This window comes from Drosophila suzukii, chromosome X (genome assembly GCF_043229965.1).
Source record: "Drosophila suzukii chromosome X, CBGP_Dsuzu_IsoJpt1.0, whole genome shotgun sequence".
NCBI classification, from domain to species: Eukaryota; Metazoa; Arthropoda; class Insecta; order Diptera; family Drosophilidae; genus Drosophila; species Drosophila suzukii.
This window is the reverse complement of record NC_092084.1, coordinates 29,249,693-29,274,195: the sequence shown is the minus strand read 5'-3', so window position 1 is coordinate 29,274,195 and position 24,503 is coordinate 29,249,693. Positions and strand designations below refer to the sequence as shown.

Here is a 24,503-nt window from a genome sequence, read left to right as displayed (position 1 = left end):
CCACTTTGTGGTCGAACCATCCAATATATGCCTACCTCCGTCAAGGACATCAAGAGCCGTCGCGTCGACCTCTAGCGTTACGTTAACCGTAGCGCCATTGACCTGCGACCAGGGCTTTTCGAGGCGCACTGTCCTCCTAAACTGCGTCAGCTCCATCTTCTCCGCGAAGTTGCTCTTATACAACTCCGTCATAACATCCTCGGGCGTATGCGCGGTGTCGACGTTGCTGACCACGATCTTAATTTCAAGCCCTGGCTCACTGAACTTTTTGTTCGCCATGATCCGCTTGAGCTGTCCTGAGAAGGGGGTGCGAATAACGGCACCGCCACCCGCCAGTCCTCTGACCTCGTGCACTCGGACTCCTAGTGCAGGAGCAATTTCTTTTCGCACCTTCTCTGCCTTTGCTGCTTGTAGCGGTCCTCCAGGATGGCGTTTTGATGGACAGCGCCGAGATCAAAGTCTCGTACCTCAGTGTGACTGCCAGAATTTCTAACTGCGTCTTCGATGACAAGCAGTTCACGCAGAGTCGTAGCATGTCGTTCCTTATCGACACCGATTCTTCTTCGAAGCGGCATGATCCTTACTTTACTATCTCCATATGGCAGGCATCTACAAGTGTGGGGGTAGAGGGGACTACGACCTCTGACCAACGGCGACATTTGCTGCAGCGGCAGCGACTTCAGCAGCAGTCAAGACAATCAAGTGAAGATACATACAGAAAATCGACTGCTTACGAAATGTCACTAGCGCCACCTTGGTTTCACGTTATGTGGTGTTTTAGTGAAATCTCGTAAACAGCCGATAGGAACAAACGATAGGTGACGCTTTTTGTTAGCTGGGTAACGGGTATTTAATAGTCGACCTTGCTCACACTACATTGCTTGTATAGAAAATTATAAAACATCTTTAAATTCTTTAAATTGAATTATTAAAATAACGGAAAATATAGATTAAATACAAAAGAAATAAATTCAAATTTACACAAAAATAACCCTCATACATATGTATATATTTTTCTTCGTATTAGCCTAATATCTATAATACAGCTTAATCTTTTGTATATTTATACTTACCGTTACTCGTAGAGTAAAAGGGTATACTAGATTCGTCGGAAAGTATGTAACAGGCAGAAGGAAGCGTTTCCGACCCCATAAAGTATATATATTCTTGATCAGGATCACTAGCCGAGTCGATCTAACCATGTCCGTCTTTCCGTCTGTCCGTATGAACGCTGAGATCTCGGAAACTATACAAGCTACAATACTGGTATTGGGCATGCAGATTCCTGAGATTCCTGCGCAGCGAAAGTTTGTTTCAGCGGAGTGCCACGCCCTCTCTAACGCCCACAAACCGCCCAAGACTGTGCCTCATACAGTTTTGATGCTAGAATAAAAATTTGAACTGAATTGTATTGGTCTCGTCAATACCTATCGATTGATCCAAATTTTCCACGCCCACTCTAACGCCCATAACGCTTAAATCTGTCTACCGCCGGTAGGTGGCGCATTTCAATCTCGCTTTGCTGCTTGCATATCTCCATTTCCCTGTGGTCCCATTAGCTGAGTAACGGGTATCTGATAGCCGAGATACTCGACTATAGCGTTCTTCCTTGTTTTAATTATATGTGTGAACTGACAGCAGATATTATTTAAGGTGTTTATTTTTAAAAGACAACTCATGTTCTATTTAGTTGAGTGTATATATTCAGATCGGTTTTTTCCCCCATTTCTGTCTTGCTCCGTCCCTTTCCCTTTTCTGCTGATTCGATGGTCAAGTTTGTGAGTGGTCTTGTGGCCTATCGCCCAAAAAAAACGTTAAACAAATTAAAAACACAAACTGAAGTTAGCTTTGGCAAGTCGAAGTTGATATACCCTTGCATTTTCAAGGAATTGTTGTGAATTGTTAATATTTATTAAATATTTTGAACAAGTGTTGTAATTGTATTCGTATATCTGAAATGTTAAGAAAAGGTCCCAGGGTAGTAGAGAGTTTGATCACAATCAACGAAGGTCCAATTTAATTTCTTTTATTTATCATTAATTCTTTAACAACTATATCTTGCAGTCGTACGTTTTTTCTTCTAGAATAATAAAAAATGTATATTCCCAAGAGTTGAGTTGATATGTCAAATACACGAAATAAAATATTTTTGTTCTTTTTATTTTTTATCCGTTCATTTCTATGGAAGCTGTAGGATATTTTGAACCAAAAGTTAAAAGTACTCATAATTTTAGTTTTCAAGACGTGAAAAAAAGTTTAAAAAGTAGATTTTTACAAAAAATCACCATTTTCAATAACTACTGAGTGGGTTAAGACAAGTTGGGTATCATTCAAACGGAATTTAAATGACCTTTCCATTGATGCCAAAATGTAGAAGTAAGTTCAAATTATGAGTATATATAACTTTTGTTTCGTCAAAATACTTATGCCGACTAGCGTAGTTGTCCGATCCAGCTCGTTCCTACTTAAAGCATATACGTACACTATATTAACAATACTATATATACAAAGAAAGAAGACTTTTAGGAAAGTTTAATTCCGGTAGCTTTAAAACTGAGGGTCTAGTTTGCGTAGAAGCTAATCAAGAATACACACATACATATGTACCTTATGGGGGCTTTGCGTTGCAAACTTCTGACTGAAATCAAAATACCCTCTGTAACGGTATAACAATATCAAATCATCAGTTTCTTAGGTACTTTCCTTCTTCTTCTTGCGCAGATGCTGCGTTGTTTTGGTGCTTTAAGTGAAATCAATTAAAAAATTTCGTTGTCTTTCTGGCTTTCTGCCTCTGCTTCTTTCTTTCCATCTTCCCTTTTTTCGAGTGGCATTGGGAATTTTCAATGAAAATTAATTTCTTTTAACATTGTTATACATATAATTTTGCCTCCCCTCTATGCTAATCATGTTCACGTTTATTCGTATACCCTTGCAAGAGTATAATAATTTTGGTCAGAAGTTTGCAACGGGATGATGAAAATATTACCGACCCTATACATTTTTCATACATATGTATGTGTGAATACATTTTTGATCAGAATCACCATATGACGAATCGATAAGTCGATATATATTTGCATGATATGGTCTTAGCTGCAAGAGTATATAAACTTCGGCTTGCCAAAGTAAACTTTATTTCTTGTTTGTTAATGTTCTCGTTTTCAGTTTCCGAACAAGTTTTTGTCCCTTGGGAAAAGCCCAAACATTATTTAAGAAACGTAAAAACAAAACCGACTTTTGTCAAAAGTTTAGCATGTGTAGTTCGACATGAAAATTTGCACAATACAAATATAAACGTAGTTAATCATGAAAATTCTTAGGTTCATTTTTTATTTGTTTTTTAAGAAAGAAGAACAAATTTTGAAGGGATAGAAATGGACAGAATTCGAAAAAGAAAAATGTAATTAGGAATTTAAAGCTAAAAATAAACTAATTCATTCATCATTTAAATGAACATAAATTAATTCATTCAATTCTAACATATTTTTTGCACTCGTTTAAATTTAAATTAAAGGTTAAGAAAGATAATGGAAGTCGGTAATCTATAAAATAAATCCTTTGTAAGGACGCCCGTATAGAAAAAAATACAAAATGAACACGCATGTAGTCCAATACAATTTGGTTGATCGGATATCTGATCAATAAAACCGCGAAGATGAATCTTCTCAAGCAGCAATTTAAAGTAAATAATATATAATAATATACAAACTATAATAATCTTAGACCAAAATCTGACACCCTGCGTCGATTTTGGGTCCCTAGACAAGTCGTTTTTTTCAATGAAACATATTTAGCGGTCGAGCGTTTTAATAGGTGTTCCAATTCACCAACATGCGACGATTATGGAGATCAAACGGCTCTTGCGTCAATTTGATCTTTTGAGGATTAAGGTCATGATCTTTTCGCGAAATTCGACAGAACGACGTCAAAGAGATGACCAACGTCATAAATTGGATGAAGTGCTCTTAAAGTTGAGGCCACTGACTCCGAATTTCGTTAGTACATTTTGAATAATTTCGATTGTTGGATCGTATATATTTCCTTGATGAAATGCCAATCCTTAAAAAAAGCGGAACAAAATATGGCGTCGCTTGCTGTTCCCATCGGTCTACTTTTGGAGCGTTCTTATTAAGAACCCCGTTACACGTTGCCATTTTACTCCACGATTAACAGGCATCCATTTAAGAATATGTTCTTATATACAATCCGCCCAAAAATCCTGTAAACTAACAAACTTTTATATGATGTGTAGCGTTGTGGTATTTTGGTAAGTAATACGATTAAAAATTGGTACATTCTGTTTAACCGGTCTCCCCCGCTTCAGTTTTATAAACATTTATTCATGAGCCATCTAGAGAACGAAACTGAACCGGAACAGAAGTCCAAGAATATAAATTACTATACCTATTTCATGAAATTATTCCATAAAATGAGCTACTTCGTGTGTGCATAAACACCCTTTACTGATTTTGACAACAAGGTTGCCTATGAATTTAGCATTAATGCATGAAATACTGAGGCACAGCCTATTACACTAAGAGCTCTATTTAAATTTTAAATAATTTGACATTTCAGCTAATATCATTTAATGAATTTGTCTGTGTTGGGAAAAAAAGGGACTATTTTTTCATGTGTTCAAAAATGCATAAAATTCAAAGAATAAATCGCGAAATGGTGCATTGGCGTATTGTGCAATCTTGGAAACAGTTGCTTTGCTGCTTGCATATCTCCATCTACCTAGCACTCTCCTTAGCTGATTAATGGGTATTCGATAGGCGAGGTCGTCGCCTGTAGCATTATTTCTTGTTAGTTTTCTATTTCCCTAAGCAGACAGGGGATGTTTAAATTTTTTTTGGATAACGTTTAAATTTGTACGGAAAAACGACAAAATGGCGGCTCTGGGGCGCACACAAAAAATACCAAAGAGCACTCTCATAAATCGCCCTCACTCCATTTACCATTTTCTAGGCGTTTCCACCGCACTCTTCCCTTTCCTGTGTTCGAAATGAATGTCGGCGCTGATTCCGATTCGACATTGACATTCAAATCTAAACATAAATAATAACAATGATAAACATATCAACACGCCGAAGTGACGTGGAAAGGGGGCGAAGTGGCATATGCATGCCAAAGATATCAAAAGTCCCGAAAAAACTGAAAAAAACGAATGGAAAAAATGTATCGATGTCGAGCGCTGGGCTGACATGAATCAAGTTTAAAGCGAGAAAACCCAAAAAAGGCAGCCAACATTTTTGGGATTCATTTGCTTTCGAGCCCCCAAAAGAAAACATCAACACAATCCTTCAGCGAAAGATAGCCCCATATAGGGAGCGAGAGAAAGGGCGAGCCACTCGGAAAAAAAGAAAATCCATGGGGAAAAATAAAGACATGGCTGGAAAAAAAGGCTCACATGGCTAGGACAACATGAAAAGTGGACACCAATTTGCAAGTTTGCCAAAGCATAAGCCATTTACATATCACTATTCCTTTTTTCTGCCTTTTCATGTACGTCTTTGGGAAATTCTTTGGGGGGAAACTAAGCGAGAGTTCAATGCAGGCCAATCATACTTAGGACTGTTTAAGGAGAACAGATAAGTGGGACAACTGCCTTATTCTATTTTATAGAACCAGGCAAATTTATAAAAAATAAGAAAGGAAGAAGGCTGTGGCATGCGTATACTCGTATACCCTTGCAGCTTAAGCCGTATATTCAGAAGATTTCTATATAAATATAAAAATAGTTCCTATGACAGCTATATAATAGTGTCGTCCAATTTTTACATAACAAATTCTAAAACAATGCAATATTCCAGAGTAGAAGAGAATTTGATCAACAACAACGAGTCTATAATATTTATACCCGCTACTCGTAGAGTAAAAGGTTATGTAAAGTATGTAACAGGTAAAAGGAAGGGTTTCCAACTCCATAAAGTATGTATATTCTTGATCAGTATCACTAGCCGAGTTGATCTAGCCATGTCCATCTGTCGTATGAACACCGAGGTATCAGGAACTAAAAGAACTATAATGCAGATTATTGGGCTTCCTGCGCAAGTTTGTTTCAGCAGGGTGGCACGCCCACTCTAACGCCCACAAGCGATTATAAAACTAAAACCCGTATAGCGCCTGCATTTTAAAATTGTTTGTAAGAATGAGACTGTTTCTTTTATATATACCTATCTACATGTCAAAAATTATTAAAATAGGACCTGTCATCAAAAAGTTATAACCAATTAATAATACAAATTTTTCAATTCAATCGAGATCGCACACTACTTGCTGCAAATCAGCTGTTATCACTAATACGCCGCCAAGCCGCTAGGGTTAGGTGGCGCTATAGAAGAAGAAGATAGGTGTGGATAGGGGGCAATAGGGTATAGATATCTATTTTTGTTCGTTCCGACTTATGCAGTACCTACAATAGATGAAACTTTTGGGAACGTTTGTCCCGATAGCTTTAAAGCTGAGAGACTACTCTCAAAGAAAAAACCGTTCCTAACGTTCTTGATTTCAGTATTGTCAATCTTAAAAGTGAGCCAAGATCGATACTCAAATTCTCAAAATCGAGATCGAAGTCTTCCCGGTTTGCGAATAGCTTTTGAGAATGTGTGCTCTCGATCTCGGATTCAACTTTGAATCGATCTCGATTTCGAGATAAATCGTTCTCGGATTCAAGCATAAATCGTTCTTGCTCCCAGATTCCATTCTCAAATAAAAATGCTACATTTTTTAAATCTATAGGTATATATTTTATCCTTATGGCTTTCACTTCATTCATTCACTTCATTATGGCTTTCACTTCATTCAGTTGAAATACAATGATGGGTGATGTTACAAATTCGGATAACTTATAAATGTAGTTCCTTGATGAATCCCAATCGGTGGAATAGCCTGTTATATTTCGTCATCCCTTATGTACCTGAGGCACTCGTTAGAAACTCCGGCATCTAAAACAATATATTCTTATTACTATTATTATACATACATATAACTCCATAACATAACATAACTCATACATATGTATTACATACTAGCAAGGTCGCCCGCAGTTTCGTCTGCGGAAAATTCGTAAATAGATCGCTATATTATCCTATACTTTTGACTTGCTTTTATCTCTGCTACTCAAACTAAAATTCAAACATTCCTCGTTTTCACACAACCATAGAAGTAGAAGTTTTTCAGCGTTTTTTTTTGTGTTTTTTTCCGCAAGGGCCCTGTTTACATTGCAAACATTTTATTAAAGTCTTATTTTTTAATTTAAAAATTTTACAATTTTTGCAAGACTTTCCCATAAACGATATTTTTGGACTTTATTAATTAATTATTTATATTATTAATTATATTCATTTTATTAGTAAAGTGGGGAAGCTAGGATGGAAAGCCGTAGACCTATTTGCTTAAACATTTATATCTGTTTAAACATAGGAATGAAATTTCAATTTGAGAATAATAAACTTGGTTTTTAATTTTTTTGTTTTGCCCTTTGAAGCAAATGTGTTAAGTCAGTTCAAGAATTACAAATGAAATATTTTTTAGCATAAAGATATCAGTGGGTATTATCAAAGCTATAAAATACCAAGATGCGTAACCAAGAGTAAGAATAATATATACAGTGCGCCACTTAATTCATAATACAGCAGACGATTTATACTTTAGTTAACAATAACTCATTAATTAAAATACAAACAAAAAAAGTAAGGATGCCATGTTGTTTATTTCAGATATCTTAACAACATTACAAATTAATATAACAACTTTTTCCCTTGGTTTACTTAGAAATTATAAAAAAAATTAAAAACTTAATACATTTAATGTCCATTTATATGCTGATGATGTTCAAATGTATGTTAGTCGTCCCTTAAACAGAATTAGTGAGTGTTTAGATATTTGTAGAATGGAGCTTACAAAAGTAAATGAATGGGCAAAAAACAATGGTCTTGCCATCAATCCGTTAAAACCAAAGTGCTTAATCATTTTTAAGAAGAAATTATGCAATATTGAACTATCCCCCCTGATGATTAACGAAACACCAATTGAGTACGTGGAAACCGCCAATAATTTGGGTATAACATTTAATAGAACCTTGAACTGGAATGACCACGTAAACAAAGCTGTAGGAAAAACATACGCACTAATAAGATCCTTGTCACTAGTTAAATGTTCCTTACCTGTTAGTGTGCGTCTTCTAATTGCGAAGTCTTGTATAATACCCACACTCTTCTATGGTCTAGAGATCTATGCAAATTGTGATGTTTCAAGTCAACATAAGCTGAAAATAGCATACAATAGTAATGCGCGTTTTATATTTAATTTGCATAGATCTGACCATGTAACTCAATTTGCTTACAAGATATTTGATATGAGCTTGGCAGATTATATTAAAAGTAGAACAATAATCTTTTCACACAAAGTTATATACACCAGAGAGCCATCGTACTTATTTGAAAAATTACAATTCCCCAGATCTACAAGAACAAAGAATATTATCTGCATTCGACACAGGTTTCTGCTTTCAAATAGACAATTTTTTATAAATACGATTAGAACGTGGAACGAGCTTCCCAACTACATAAAAGAAACTAGGAGCGCAACACCATTTAAGACAAAACTTCACTCACACCTGAAAAATAGCAGTTCTAGTCTGCTATCTTAACATTGCGACTTATCCCCAAAACCTTTTCCTCAGTTTTTTTAATTTCGATTTAACTTTATTTGTCACTCTAAATGTACAACAATTAATGTAATGCAACAAAGTATGTCATTAGATTTAAGAACCAATTTTGTCCAAATTTAAGTATGTTTACCAGTTGTGACTAGCGCAGTAATTTATAAGTTTTAGAACTTGTAGCGCTAGTAAGTCTAAACAATAAATAATAATAATAATAATAAAGTTCCACAAAAGTGATGATACATTTAAGAATAATCGCGCTCGTATCTGTTCTGTCTTGACAATTGTAACGGCTTTTTTTTCCTATGATTTTGTGAGTTTTTTTTTGCATTGGTGCAATTCTTGGAGTATCAAACTTGAGTAGGAGCCACAAAAATGCCGCGTAATGAGCTTAAGGTTGAGGAAAGAAAAATAATTTAAAAGAAAGAAAATCCTATGCAGAAATAGTCGAAATTATGTATAGAAGTCGGTCCATAATCGAACATGTGATAGGGTGTTTTAAAAACGAGGGTCGGATAGAAAATACTCAAAGAAGTGAATGATAGGGACAAACGCACCATAAAACACATTGTGGACAAGGAACCTTTCCAAAGTGCCATAAAAATCAGTGAAGTTGCAAAGACAACTCTAGAGAAGGATGTCCATCCAGAAACGATCCGTAGGACAATAAAGGAATTCGGCTTTGGCTCATACATATACACCATGCAAGAAGCCGCACGTGTCAAAAAAAAAATCGTCTTCAGAGACTTGAATTCGCTAAAACCTACAAAAATCATCCCGTTGAGTTCTGGAGAAATGTTATTTTCACTGACAAGTCGAAATATAATATATTTGGATCAGATGGCCGTTGTAAGGTTTGGCGGCAACCTGGAGATGCCTATAAACCAAAATATACGATTAAAACCGTAAAGCACGGTGGAGGAGGAGTAATGGTTTGGGGTTGTATGGGCTCTGCAGACGTCGGGAACATGAAATTCATTGACGGAATTATGGATCACAAAATGTATATCGAGATACTTAAAGGGAACTTAAAGCAAAGCGCAGATATGTAAGCTTGAAATTGGATCATCTTTTTACTTTTACCAAAATAATGATCCAAAACACACGGCCTTAAATACTCGCACCTGCTTAAACCACCTCCGCAGAGTCCCCACCTAAACCCCATAGAGCACGTATGGAATCAACTTGAAAAAACATAAGGGGTCGCGAGATTCGCAATAAAACGGATCTAAAGGCAGCGCTACAGGAGGAGAGGAACAAAATGGACCCATCTTATCTGGAAGCATTAGTTTCATCCATGCCAAGACGACTTAATGAAGTCATTAAAATGAAGGGATACCCCACGAAAGTTTTAAGTTTTTCCTAATTTTTAAGTAAACTATGGGAAGAAGTTGTTATATTAATTTTTAATATTATTAATATTGTTGAAATAAACAACATGGCATCCTTTCTTTTTTGTTTATATTTTAATAAAGGAGTTATCGTTAACTAAAGAATTTATAATCTTTATGGGGTCGGAAACGCTTCCTTCTACCTGTTACATACTTTCCGACGACTCTAGTATACCCTTTTACTCTACTAGTAACGGATATAAAAATGTGTCATATTAATTTGAGATTGGAATCTGGGAGCAAGAACGATTTATGCTTGAATCCGAGAACGATTCATTTCGAAATCGAGATCGATTCGATATGTAAGCCGAAAAGACTTAATCTCCATATCTAGAACACTCATTCTCAAAAGCCAATTGCAAGCCGAGAAGACTTCGACCTCGGTTTTGAGAATTTGAGTGTGTCGAACATGGCTCACTTTTGAGATTAAAAATACTTGTATTAAGAACGATTTTTTCTCTGAGTGTATGCAAGGGTAGACAAATAATAGAGCAAGAATTATTTATCAATATTACCGCAGAAATCTCTTGGTGCTGAAATTGGGTGAAATGATCATTTATGTCCTTTAGTAAAATAATGTTTATACAAAAATAATACCCAAATTCCCAAAATTATGCGATTTTTCTGGCATATTTATTAACGACTAATTCGTGTGATTAAAATAAATATGAAATTCAATTTTATCAGGGATATGAACTCTTTTTTTAACGTTTTCACCCTGCTATGACTTCGAACTGATATGGAAATCTCGGAAGTCTGGTCACTCCTCCGTCCACCCAAAGTTTATTTTTTATCATATGTTTTTTTCTTGTTTTTCCAAATTGGGAGTCCCCTCGCCACCGGCACTGCTTTCCCTTGACCAAAGACGACGACAGCCAATGAAATATATCCATAAAAGAAAATAGACACAAAAATCGGGAGCATATCTTTGGCTAGCAGTTGGGTAATGTTCGGGCTCCGATAAGGCGATTACGGCTTACCGAGAACCCGAACCACAAGAATGAAAAACCGACAATACCAAACATAAAACCCCCAGCTCGAATCCCAAGACCCAGCCCAAGAAACTCGTGGCATTTAAACTTGGTAATAATGACTCATCAGCAAACCGAATACCATTTTTCCATTGACCTTCCTGGAAGGGAAAACAGGGAAAACAAACTCCAAAGAATTCAAATACACCGCACATCTGTGGTTCATTTATAAGTAGCCACTTGAAATTCATGAACATTTGCTTTATTTCTCTAGGTAGTACCAACATCCAATATTATCCTCATCTCGTTTTCATCATTCTCGTTTTCCTTCTTGGCAATATTTGGATATTACCGAGTACCCTTAAGTGGAAAAGTATAAACTCAACAAAAAATTTACCCCGAATTAAAATAAACGCACGTGTCTTAAAAACGCCATTGAATTAGAAACATTTTTCTTGAAAGCAGAACATTTTTATTATGTTTAAGTTTCTTGGATTGAATTTATTGAATCAATGAGTGTAAGAGTATATATTTTTATACCCGTTACCTGCTACCTGTCTATCGGCCACATTTTGAAGATTTTGTAAAAGTGTAAATGCAGTTTTATTTTGATTAAAAATATCAATCTTCAAGCCAAAAATTGTCTTAATCAGACTATTCAAAAGTTATAAACAGATAAAGAAAAAAACAAGGAAGAACGCTATAGTCGAGTACCTCGACTATCAGATACCCGTTACTCAGCTATATGGAGATATGCAAGCAGCAAAGCGAGATTAAAATGCGCCACCTACCGGCGGTATACAGATTTAAGCGTTATGGGCGTTAGAGTGGGCGTGGCAAATTTTTTTTTGGATCAATCGATAGGTATCGACGAGACCAATACATTTCGGTTAAAATTTTTTATCTAGCATGAAAATTGTGGGCGTCACAGGTTTTCGCGGTTTGTGGGCGTTAAAGTGGGCGTGGCAAACTTTTTTTTGGGTCAATCGATAGGTATTGATGAGAACAATACATTTCAGTTAAAATTTTTATTCTAGCATCAAAACTGTAGGAGCCACAGTTTTGGGCGGTTTGTGGGCGTTAGAGTGGGCGTGGCACTGTGCTGAAACAAACTTGCGCTGCGCAGGAATCTCAGGAATCTGCGTGCCTAATCCCAGTATTGTAACTCTCATAGTTTCCGAGATCTCAGCGTTCATACGGACAGACGGACAGACGGACAGACGGACAGACGGACATGGCTAGATCGACTCGGCTAGTGATCCTGATCAAGAATATATATACTTTGTGGGGTCGGAAACGCTTCCTTCTGCCTGTTACATACTTTCCGACGAATCTAGTATACCCTTTTACTCTACGAGTAACGGGTATAACTACGCTTGGGGGTGTGAAACATTGTGAGCAATCGCTTTCCGGTTTGCAAATCTCTATCTCCCTAGCAATCCCCTGAGGTGAGTAACGGGTATCTGAGGTGAGTAACGGACTCCAAATCCATAATTAATGCATTCCTGTAAGTTAACGAACTTAATTATGTTGGTATTACTTCGGGAAGGTCGGAATTTTGAGAACGCGTTGAAAGCAAGAGATAACGCTATATTCGATGCTATCGACTATCAAATACCCGTTACTCATCTATAGAGAGTGCGAGAGGAATGGAGATATGCTTGGTTGTACCTAGCGCCACACAACCCATAAGCGGCTTGTGGCGTATTAGTGAAAACAGCTGATTTGCATGTGGTGTGCAATCTCGATTGAATTTGCAAAGTATTGACTATTACTTGGGTATAACTTCTTAATGACTAGTCTGATTTCAATAATTTTTGCCGTGTAGATAATACAAAAAAATCGCATTTAAATTTTTATAAAATGTTAAAAAATGTGGGCGCTAGACGGGTTTTAGTTTTATAGTCGTTTGTGGGCGTTAGAGTGGTCGTGGCACCCTGCAGAAACAAACATGCCCAATCCCAAGTTTCTAGCTTTTATAGTTTCTGAGTTCACAGCGTTCATACGAACGGACAGACAGACAGACAAATGGACAGACGGACATGGCTAGATCGACTCGGCTAGTGATCCTGATCAAGAATATATACACCTATCCCTCGATTTCGTTTCGTTTTGCGTTTTTTCGAAGTTGCGTCGCTTCTTAATTAGAACTAATTTTCATTGTGCGTCGTTAGATTTTCGATGTTGCGTTGTTTTGGGATGAAGCGTTAATATAATTTTTAAAAAAATGTTCAGCAAACATTGGAACAATTTTTTTTAAAGAAAGCCGGCCTACGACAACAGGCACTAAAGACTCGTCAGAGAGTGATTAATTCAAATTTTTTTTTCTAATTCATTTTGTTTTTAATGAATTAGTTTCTTTTTGTTTTTATATGTATAATATGTAATAAAATGAAATTTTATTTTGGTTTTTTTTTGCTCACTTTCACTTTCTCAATTTTCTTTTTAAAAAGTAGTATTTTTGTAACCCTGGAACCCATCTTCGAGCTTTACATGGTTTGCTATAGAAAATCCTAGTTCACTTTGCGTCGTATTTTTTTGGAACGTATCCCCGACGCAAAGCGAGGGATAGGTGTGTACCTTATAGGGTCGTAAACGCTTCCATCTACCCGTTGCATACTTTCTGATGAATGTAGTATACCCTTTTACTCTTCGACCTGATTTTACTTCTTTTTAAAATTGTAAAAAAATTTTAAAATATATTTTCAAACTAAGCCTACATACCTAAAATAAATTAAATGGAATTTCACTGAACTAAAGTAATTCGGTGACTGATTATGGTATTTGCCAGAAAAAATTGAAATCGTTTTTGTGGCGCTTGGAAGCCCTAACTTCAGTTCGCTATTGTCAGCATGAGGTAGAATCGGAATAGAAATAGGAAAAGGACTGTTAACCACTAACAAGACAATCCACTTATAGACTATTTACAACATTCCCCATTCGTGACAAATTGACATTTTCTAATGTTTGGTTTCGCTTAGAAGCCATAGAAACCGCAAGATTGTTTGTCCTAACACCCCACCCGAAAATTTCGCGGCTGTCAATCACGGCTGGTGCGTTGACCTTTCATTGATATTCCCTCGTTTGAATTTCATTTAACGTGGTATTTCCCGCATTTTCCAGCATTTTCTCAGGAACTAGGCGTTTTTCAGGGTGGCCAATTACCCCACCTCCAGAATCACAAAAAAATACTCAACTTGGAGCGACGGAAGGCGGCTGTTTGACAAATGGCCTGTCAGTCGGAGCTGAGAAAAACAAACATGTATGCATTTATTTTGCACAGCCGAAAATTTGAAAAAAACAATGTCGAGTGTTTTGGATAAAATAAAAATGGTTAGCTTAGAAATGCTTGAAATTAATTATATATCTACAATAAGTTGAAACTGATTTTGTAAAAATCTAGCCACTTAAAGCAAGCATGAATTAAAATGGTGTTGAGTTTACACAGCTTTTTAAGATATTTAAGATATCAAACGAAACTTTGTCTTGACGAGATAAGTTTACCTCGCTAAGAGGTGTTTTTGTTTGATTTAAATTTAGATGAAAACCATAGAAGAACCTGGAGTCCAACTGTCTATGAAACAATCAACGGGCATTGACGTTTCAACCAAATATCAAATGAAATATATTGCCCAAATTGATGCAGTTTGATAATCCTTTGATACAAGTTTTCATTTGCTGATAAACTAATTATCTGAATGTTTTGACGACGACCACCCCATTGTTGGCTCCTTCCCCCCCTTTTAATCACGAAATTAGGTAAGGTCCTCTGACCTCTCATTCTCTTCCTCTTCCGACCGCCTGCTGATGTCTATACCTGTTATGTAATAGCATGTTGGGTGTATAACTTTTATGATTATGATTATTCTTTTGCCCCATCTCCATCTGTGCCCATCCATGGACAATGCTGCTGTTGGTGTTGGAGCTGCTGATATGGCCTCTGTTACTATACGTTGTTATAGGGGGCTGGTGTGGCTCTGAAGAGATACGTGAAAGTCACGTGAGTCATTAAAATGAAATAGCAGTCAGGTCTAAGTAGAAGCATGATGAAGGGAAAATGGGATGCGATAATGTTGCTACTGTGGCCGTTGATGTGGCTTTGGTTTAGTTGCTGTATCCTGGTGTTGTTGCTGCACTGGCACAGGACTTGGCTACTGAAAAGGCAAACGTAGCTTTTGTGCACAGAAAACAATTATATAAGGTTTATTAGCTCATTAATGTCATAGAAAGAAAGCCCGGACCTAACACACATAGATTGAATTCCTTCAAAAAATAAATTATACGTAGTTTATTTGGTTTTTGTTTATAAATAAAACAAAACAAGTAGAGTAGTCGTGACACTTCGCTAAAGCAAACTTGAGTCTGAATGAATAATTTCAACTTTGTAGCTCGAGAACTCTATGGTCGCAAACACTGCACAAGTTTTTAAACATTTTGTACAAATTTAAATTAGATTTTGTTTTTATTAGCAATATTCATATATGTGCATGCCAAAAATTATTGAAATCGGACAAGCCTTTAAAAAGCTATAACTAAATAACAAAAAATATTTTGCAATTCAATCGAGATTGCACACCACATGCAGAAAATCAGCTGGTTTCACTAAAACGCCACCAAGCTGATAGGGGCGCTACGGGCTAGTTTGCGCTATAGGCTAGATGGCGCTATAGAAGATAAAGATAAGTTGCGCCAGCAAAGTTTCTTCAAGCATATCTCCATCCCTCTCGCACTTCGTTATGCTGAGTAACGGGTATCTAATACCATGGACTATAGCGTCTTTCTCGTTAATATTAGGATTGTACTAACAATTATAAGATAATCCACATCTATTATCTTTTTAGTTTTCTGCCTAACGTGTTGCAACCAAGCTCAATAGTTGTATACGTTTTCAAAAACATACCTGGTATATTTTTTTAAGTGTTTTGTATCAGTGATGAGAAGCTTAGGGTCATAAACAAAGGATGTTGCTGCTAATGCTGCGATTGGTTGGCGAGTTCATTGTCAACGATAAGTTCATCCGAGCTGCAGTTACTCCTGGCCTTTTGGTCCATGGTCATAAGCAATGCCACCGCCATCGTAATTGATTATTGCCGTTTCCTGCCCCTGCGGGCTTGGATTTTAACTTCCAATTAATGTTCGACATTCCCCCTTAGTCGCTCTCTTCGCGATAAGTGGCAGTCCATCATGCATCTCGGGGGAGTTTTCCAATGCGATTCGATTTCAGATCGTCTTACAAAGGATAGTGTTAATTTCACTATCAGAGTCCTAAATGTAATCTGTTGGGTGACAAAACGAATGATTTAGCTACAGACCTTGTTTCTTGTCTTTATTTCTGTATGATATGTCCTTTTGTGCTTATATAAAAACAAATTGGCATATAGTTTACTAATAATAATAATTTTGTAAATTTAGATATATTTTTAACAAAGTCCAACAACACACTTTGTAAAGTTTCATAATTAGGCGAATCTACTATTCCCAACCAGATATAGCGTTGCTTGCATGGTAGCCGATGATGATTGTAAATGACTATTACGATACGGCCTACAAAATTTAATTTTATTTTAGTTTTTATACTTTTTTACTGACAGAGTAATAGGGTATATTGTATTCGTCGGAAAGTATGTAACAAATAGAAGAGTGCGTTTCGTGATCAATCAGGATCACTACCACAGATCTAGCCATGACCGCCTCTCTGTCTGTCCGTATGAACGCTAAGATCTCGGAACCTACATATAAAGACTAGAATGTTTAGATAAAGCATACGTGTTCTAGGGACTCTTAAGCAGCGTAAGTTTGCTTCACCGGAAGCCCGTAGCTAACACATAAATTTAAATTGATTTTATCGCAATATTATGGTCAGTGCTACCTCAACCATCCACTAGGTGGCGCCGGCCGCTAAGTGCCACGCAAAAATTTATGCTTTACAATTTTTAAAATTGGTCAACAGATAAAACATAGTTTAATTAGCTGAGTAACGGGTATCGGATAGTCGAGGCACTCGAAAAATTCAAATATTTATAGCATGTCGTTTCGTGGGCTCGAACTCTGCTCTGCGCTCTTCTAATGCGGTTATTCCACAGCATTGTTCGGCTCATTTATAAGAGCAGTGTATTTGGTCAGACTATACGATTTAACGTAAGTGCGAGCAAAATAGACATACATATGTCAGCTCTAATGATCAATAAATGAGCAAACTTGACAAAACCGATAGGCACTTTTGGTAATTTTTCTGGTATTAAGAAATCCCTCCTTAATTTAATACTTGTATAGTCAAACCGCAAAATTGTAAGTAAAAAGGGAAAATTTTGCTTATTCATTAAACTTTCAGTAAAAATGGGATCGAGTATGAAAACAATGAAGAACGCTATAGTAGAGTACCTCGACTATCAGATACCCGTTACTCAGCTAAAGGGACGAAAGGAAATGGAGATATGTAAGCAGCAAAGCGAGATTGAAAAACCGCCACCCACCAGCGGTAGACAGATTTAAGCGTTATGGACGTTAGAGTGGGCGTGGCAAACTTTTTTTGGGTCAATCGATAGGTATTGACGTGACTAGTAAATTTCAGTAAACAAAATTTTCTAGCATAAAAAGCGTTAGAGTGGGCGTGGCATATTCGCGTGACAAACTTGCGCTGCGTACAAGGCTACGGAATCTAAGTCTGAAATCCCAATTCTCTATATTTGATAGTTTCCGAGATATCCGCGTTCATAATTACGATTTTTTTAAGTTTGTGGGCGTTTAAGTGAGCGTGGCAAACTTTTTTGGGTCAATCGATAGGTATTGATGAGAACAATACATTTCAGTTAAAATTTTTATTCTAGCATCAAAACTTTAGGAACAACAGTTTTGTCGGCGTTAGAGTGCGGGTGGCACCCTGCTAAAGCAAACTTGCGCTGCTCTTATAATGTCCGAGATCTCAGCGTTCATACGGACAGACGGACATGGCTAGATCGACTCGGCTAGTGGTCCTGATCAAGAATATATGGGGGCGGAAACGCTTCCTTTTACCTGTTACATACTTTCCGACGATTCTAGTATACCCTTTTATTCTGCGAGTATCGGGTATAAACATTATTTTTGCGTCTGAATTACTTTGTTGCTACCACATTATAACGCACTTTTATTGGTTGACAATTTTATGCCTACTTATAAGTTAAATTTAGAAACTTAGAACATTTAAATCAGCTAGTTAAAGTTATTTGAGTTATAACGTTTAAAGTAAACGTTCAAATGCTAAAGTGGACACATCTTTTTATCCGAACAAATCCTTATAAATGAGCCGAGCAATGCCGTGGTATAAGCGCACAAGAAAATATTTCAAGCTCAACGTTGCAACCCGTCTGCTCGCTAGACCACGCTGTAGTGCAAAATTGATTTGAGTTAAGAACAACTTTTACTTAATTTAAGAACTTTCGTTTGGTTGTTGATTTTAATGATTTTACTTATTTCAATAACAAAATGTAAGAGCAACACGTTCTTAACTAAAGACTTCTGTTCTTTCCTGTATACCTATCTACATGCTGAGAATTGTACCCATTGCATTATTATTTTAAAAGTTATGTCTGACTAAGTTAAACAGGCTTTGACATGGTTAGTAAAATTACTACCCTCCGCTAGGTGTCGTGGCTCTGACATCTGAATTTTATTTTAATTGAAAAGCGTTCTTGCTTGATGTATATTATTTATATATTATGTTATATACATTGGTCAGTTGACCAAAATTATTTTGCTGTGTGTATCTACCGCTAACGCGTCTTTCGCAGCTTTTACTGAACTCACTCTTAATTGTTTAATGCCAACCACATTTTGCTTTTATTTATTCATATGGCGATTTATTGATTTGGCCGCGTTAAATAAATTGCCACTGCAGTTTTGATTTCAGCGCCTCGTCATGGCCATAATTTTAATTTCGTTTGTCAATTGGGAAAGCAATTGCATTACGAGCCTTTGTTGTTACTCAATTAACATTTAATTATTCGCAAATGCGAGTCCAGCTTAAACATACAACTGACCGACTGAGAATCGGAATGACTTGCCAACCAACTGACCGCTGCAGCGACTGAGAAACCTTGCGAAACCCAACTGAAATATGTAAATGTACCGAGTAATGGGAAAATAAAGTAAAAACGCTGTAGTGAAAACTTCAGTTGTCATGGCTACTAATTGAAAAGGCCGCAAGCAAGGGGATGAAATACGTGGTGGTCACCGCCGGTATCGGAATCCCCACGGGACATCCATAGCTGAAAGCGACAGCTAAAGCGATCGCTGAAGGGTTGGGAATGCGGCTGTCGCAAGGGGCCAGATGCCAAGGGCCCAAGCTCATCGCAGGTGAAAGGTAACCGGTTCCGTGCCCAAAAGGAGAGCCTTTCACCATAATATTCACATTATTGAGGGAGTGTAGGGTATAGTGACGAACGATTTGTTTTCTGAATGTCCCTTTTCCAAACATTTATATTTTTCAAACGTTTAAGAGCAGAAAGTTTCTGACATCTATTGAGCGTATTTCTGTAAAAGTTCGATGGTAAAATTCCAGCAGAGTTAAATACTGCCGCTCTTGGCGTGAACCAATATTGTTTTCACTTTTAAAGTTGTAGGGTAAGGTGACGAACTCGTTGCAAGTGTAAAAATAATTATTATTTTTCCATCAAAAAAGGTTGAAAACGTACAAAAATGCAATGCTAATTTAAATGTACACTAAAAAAAAGTCTACTTCAGTTCTTGGTTTAAATTGAGCAGATTAAGATTCAATTTTTAGCTCACAAAATGCACTACTAATGGTACAGACAAATACAGATAGCTATTTGTCGCTGAACAGGTAATTTAATAAGCTAATCATACTGCCTTTGCTTAAATTCTCTTAATACAATATCTTTATAGTTATAGCAAAAAGTGTGTACACTTTCTAAAATGTTCTTATTCGGCACGCTGCAATATGCGAAAAGCTTATATATTTCTCAGAAGCGGTCAGTATGAAAACATTTTAGAAAGTGTATTCATTTAGACGACTTTACAAGCATTTTTTGCCACAAAATTTAATATCATAATTTTTTATAAGTTGAACTTGCGATCATCACGACCTCATACCTCGCTAAGAGCTTTCTGTTTGATATAAGCAAAGCAAGAAAAACTAAAGAAGTCTGCTAAAGATAATTAAGTAATAATAAATATTAACCCTTTGCCCTTAATATAGTTTAGGGATAGGTCGTACATATTTGCTTTTCCTATAGTCCTATCTCTGTTTAATTCAGCCTTGTGTTATTGTCATTTACTGGACAAAAATTCATATTAACCAATATTTGGCTGCTGTTTTTCCCATTTTTATTAATTTTTGCCAACAAAAAAAGACTGGTTAAGTGACGGCAAGCCGGCAGGAGTCATTTGCCACATTAGCTGCCATTATTTTAATGGCATTTAATGGCCCTGAAATGGTATATAAAAGGAAAAGTGAAAAACGCTTTAATTAGAAAACGAGTGGGCAACATCGACTATGTAATAAAATAATAACAATAGTAAAGCATGCTCACGTGACCGTCTCCCACGAGGGAAAAAAGCATAAATTGGGCCAACACAAAAGGCATGCAAGAAAATTAGTCATACTACAAACTATGGCAGTAAGACAAGAAATTGCCTAATATTGTCAGCAAAGGACAAATAAAATAGTGTCCAAAAATCCTAAGAAATCTGTCAGTCCTGGTACGGGATTTTTAACTAATTGTTAAGTTGACTAATTCGACGAACCGTTTTTTCTATTTTCAAGGTGAGCTAAAAGCTATTTTACCCGTTACTTTTAGATAATAGAGTATATTATATTCGGGAAAAAGTAGGGGAGTGTAGGGTAAAGTGACGAGCGACTCGTTTTTTGAATGTCACTTTTCAAAAAATAGATATTTTTCAAAGGTTTAAAAGCAGATAGTTGCTGACATTTATTGAGCATATTCCTGTAAAAGTTCGGTGGTAAAATTCCAGCGGAGCTAAATACTACAACTTTTGGCGTGAACCAATATTTTTATACCCGTTACTCGTAGATTCTTCGGAAAGTATGTAACAGGCAGATGGAAGCGTTTCCGACCCCATAAAGTATAAAAATTCTTGATCAGGATCACTAGCCGAGTCGATCTAGTCTCCGTCTGTCCGTATGAACGCTGAGATCTCGGAAACTGTAATTCCTGAGCTTCCTGTGCAGCGCAAGTTTGTTTCAGCAGGGTGCCACGCCCACTCTAACGCCCACAATCCGACAACACTGTGGATCCTGCAGTTTTGATGCTAGAATAAACTTTTAACTGAAATGTATTGTTCTCACCAATACCTATCAATACCTAATGACTCAAAAAAAAAAAATGTTTGCTACGCCCGCTTTGACGCCCATAGACTTCAAAAAATCGTTAGTATCTCGGAAACTATCAAAGATAGAGAATGGGCTTTTCGTATTTAGATTTAGGCGTGGCAAGTTCGCGTACGGAATCTAAATCTGAAGTCCCAATACTCTATCCCCGATAGTTTCCTAGGTATCACCCACAAACTGTGGGTGTTAAAGAGAGCGTGGGTCAATCGATAGGTATTGATGAGAACAACACAATACAGTTAATATTTTTATTCTAGCATTAAAAATGTATGAGCCACAGTTTTGGGCGGCTTGTGGACGTTAGAGTGGGCGTGGCACACTGACGAAACAAACTAGCACTGTGCAGGGATCTCAGGAATCTGCACGCCTAGTTCCAGTATTGTAACTTTTATAGTTTCCGAGATCACAGCGCACTATGGGGAATTTGACCACTTTTTGTGGCATTAATTAATAACTTAAAAACGAAGAAACACTTAAAAGTTTTGTTTTCTGAGTTAAGTATATAAAGTTAATAGGAATTAAAATACAAAATGATTGGCGTGGTTCCATCTTTATTTTAAGAAAAAAAATTTGTTTCCTATTATTCAAATTAAAAAAAATTTTTCTTAATTTTTTTGTTATAAAAAGATTAAAATTTATTTTTAAAAAAATATTGGCTTTTTTATTTCCCATTTTTTAAAAAAATTGTTATTTAATAACAAAGATAATTTCACACGGTTATTTTTAAGATAACATCAAAACTGGCATTTACCAAACAAAAATGCTAGAAATATGTATGCAGTATTAGGTACAGATCTTGCAAGCCAAATTTTAGAGAATGTGCGCAAAAGTGCACTTCTATACCAACTGAGCCTAATGAAAATTAAATAAGATAAAAAAAGCTGTCAGAGGTGGAAACAGCTGGAATCACTTTGTATTTAGAAGTTGTAGTTTACTTAAAATTTTTTTTTTTTGAGGTTAGAACTTACACACGAATATATGAGCACCACAACCAATAAATACAATATCAAGGTCACAAACACAAGTTAATAACACCAGTTTACAAAAAAAAATTGATGAAATACGCCTTTCAGGAAACCTTTGTTTTCCGGTAAGATACATCTCCCTGATTAAGAAAAGGGCACTTAAAATTTTTTCTATGGTACCAATTTTTTTTAAAGTGTAAAAAACGTTTTTCGCACTTTTTTATTTTATAACTTGAGTTGTGATAAACCGAATTCGGTCATTAAGGACTCATTTTACAGGTTATAGAATGCCCTTTAACTTTCTTATACACATCATTAAGTTCCATTCATTAGTTCAAAAGCTACACTTCGTCAAAGTTGAAAAATTTGGAAAAAAATCAAAAACGCTGGCATAAATGGCTTCTTTAAAAATACACGCGTAAAAACCGAAATTAGTTTTACGTTGTTTTCTTGATGGCTGAACCATAACGGAGAATATGCGCCATAGATCACGACAATCCGTTGGTAAATCGATTTTTAACAGATTTTTAAACGTATATACCCAAGTTCATTATTCGGGAGCAGCGGCCGTTAAACGTTATTTTAAATTTTCAGTGTTGGGGAACGTAAGAATTTGGTGCAAGTTGTTATGCATAACGTCAGTTTCCTTGCTAAAAATATATGAAAATGATTTCCTCGTAACTGCAATCGCATACTCTTTAGCTTGCCCAGCGCTAATAGCAAAGAAACTGACGTTATGCATAACAACTTGCACCAAATTCTTACGTTCCCCAGCACTGAAAATTTAAAATAACGTTTAACGGCCGCTGCTCCCGAATAATGAACTTGGGTATATACGTTTAAAAATCTGTTAAAAATCGATTTACCAACGGATTGTCGTGATCTATGGCGCATATTCTCCGTTATGGTTCAGCCATCAAGAAAACAACGTAAAACTAATTTCGGTTTTTACGCGTGTATTTTTAAAGAAGCCATTTATGCCAGCGTTTTTGATTTTTTTCCAAATTTTTCAACTTTGACGAAGTGTAGCTTTTGAACTAATGAATGGAACTTAATGATGTGTATAAGAAAGTTAAAGGGCATTCTATTACCTGTAAAATGAGTCCTTAATGACCGAATTCGGTTTATCACAACTCGAGTTATAAAATAAAAAAGTGCGAAAAACGTTTTTTACACTTTAAAAAAAATTGGTACCATAGAAAAAATTTTAAGTGCCCTTTTCTTAATCAGGGAGATGTATCTTACCGGAAAACAAAGGTTTCCTGAAAGGCGTATTTCATCAATTTTCTTTTGTAAACTGGTGTAATTGGATGGTATTCCAAGAACTGCACATTTTTTGACAAATTAAACTATTAAGAATAATAGGCGATTTACCAGCGCTGCCACCTCGTTGAAATAAAAACAGTCTTTCACAGCTGATAACTTAACAGTGGTGCGCACTGTCCCACTTTTCTGTTAGTAACATTTGAGATTGATGTTATCCTAATACATTCTGATAAACAAAACGAATTGTTAACGACTTTTAAAAAATGGGGTTTGGCCAAAAAAAAAGTGGTCAAGTTCCCCGTAGAGCAGCGTTCATATGGACAGACGGACATGCCTAGATCGACTAGGCCAGTGATCCTGATCAAGAATATATGCACGTTATGGAAACGCTTCCTTCTACCTGCGTAAACGTTTGCCTCTGATGTAAGAGGACCCCGGTTCGGATACCCGCTATAGCGGGTCCTATAGGGCCAGAGTAAGTGAAAAGTTTTTAGGAAACATAATAAATATTTCCTTAGCAATTTTAACTGTGATTATTGTATTGAAGAATATATCAGAACTACTTATTAGAAAAGAACAATAAAATAAAATGTGTTTTGAGCAGGGCTCAAACTTTAAACCCCGAGAACAAAAAGTGAAAGAACGTACCATTTTTGAAGTTCCAACAAATTGCTATTATACTAAAAATACTATTTTAAGGCATCCAATTACCTAAACTATATGCCAACATTTTATACATTTTAGGCCATTAGTTACTTAAAATGCTAGGTCATGGAGTCCTAAATTTTAGGCCATACGTGTAATTAGCTCCAGATTTAGGCCAATTCTACTTAAATTCTAGGACACTTTTGGACATTCAAGGTCATTTAGTTTTCTGGGTGTATCTGACAGTCG

At 36.3% G+C, this 24,503-nt stretch overlaps 1 protein-coding gene and 1 long non-coding RNA gene across 2 annotated transcripts in view; one reads left to right on the top strand and one right to left on the bottom strand.

Annotated features, from left to right (window-relative positions):
- Positions 1 to 24,503, top strand: part of LOC108007883 (chaoptin) — a 381,371-nt gene that overhangs the window by 318,094 nt on the left and 38,774 nt on the right. The window lies entirely within an intron of this gene.
- LOC118878201 (uncharacterized) lies at positions 6,790 to 19,036 on the bottom strand. Its single transcript, XR_010654942.2, has 4 exons — positions 18,816 to 19,036; positions 15,931 to 16,306; positions 14,848 to 15,007; positions 6,790 to 6,947 (listed from the first exon to the last, which is right to left on the bottom strand). It is a non-coding gene; the product is annotated as an uncharacterized lncRNA (long non-coding RNA).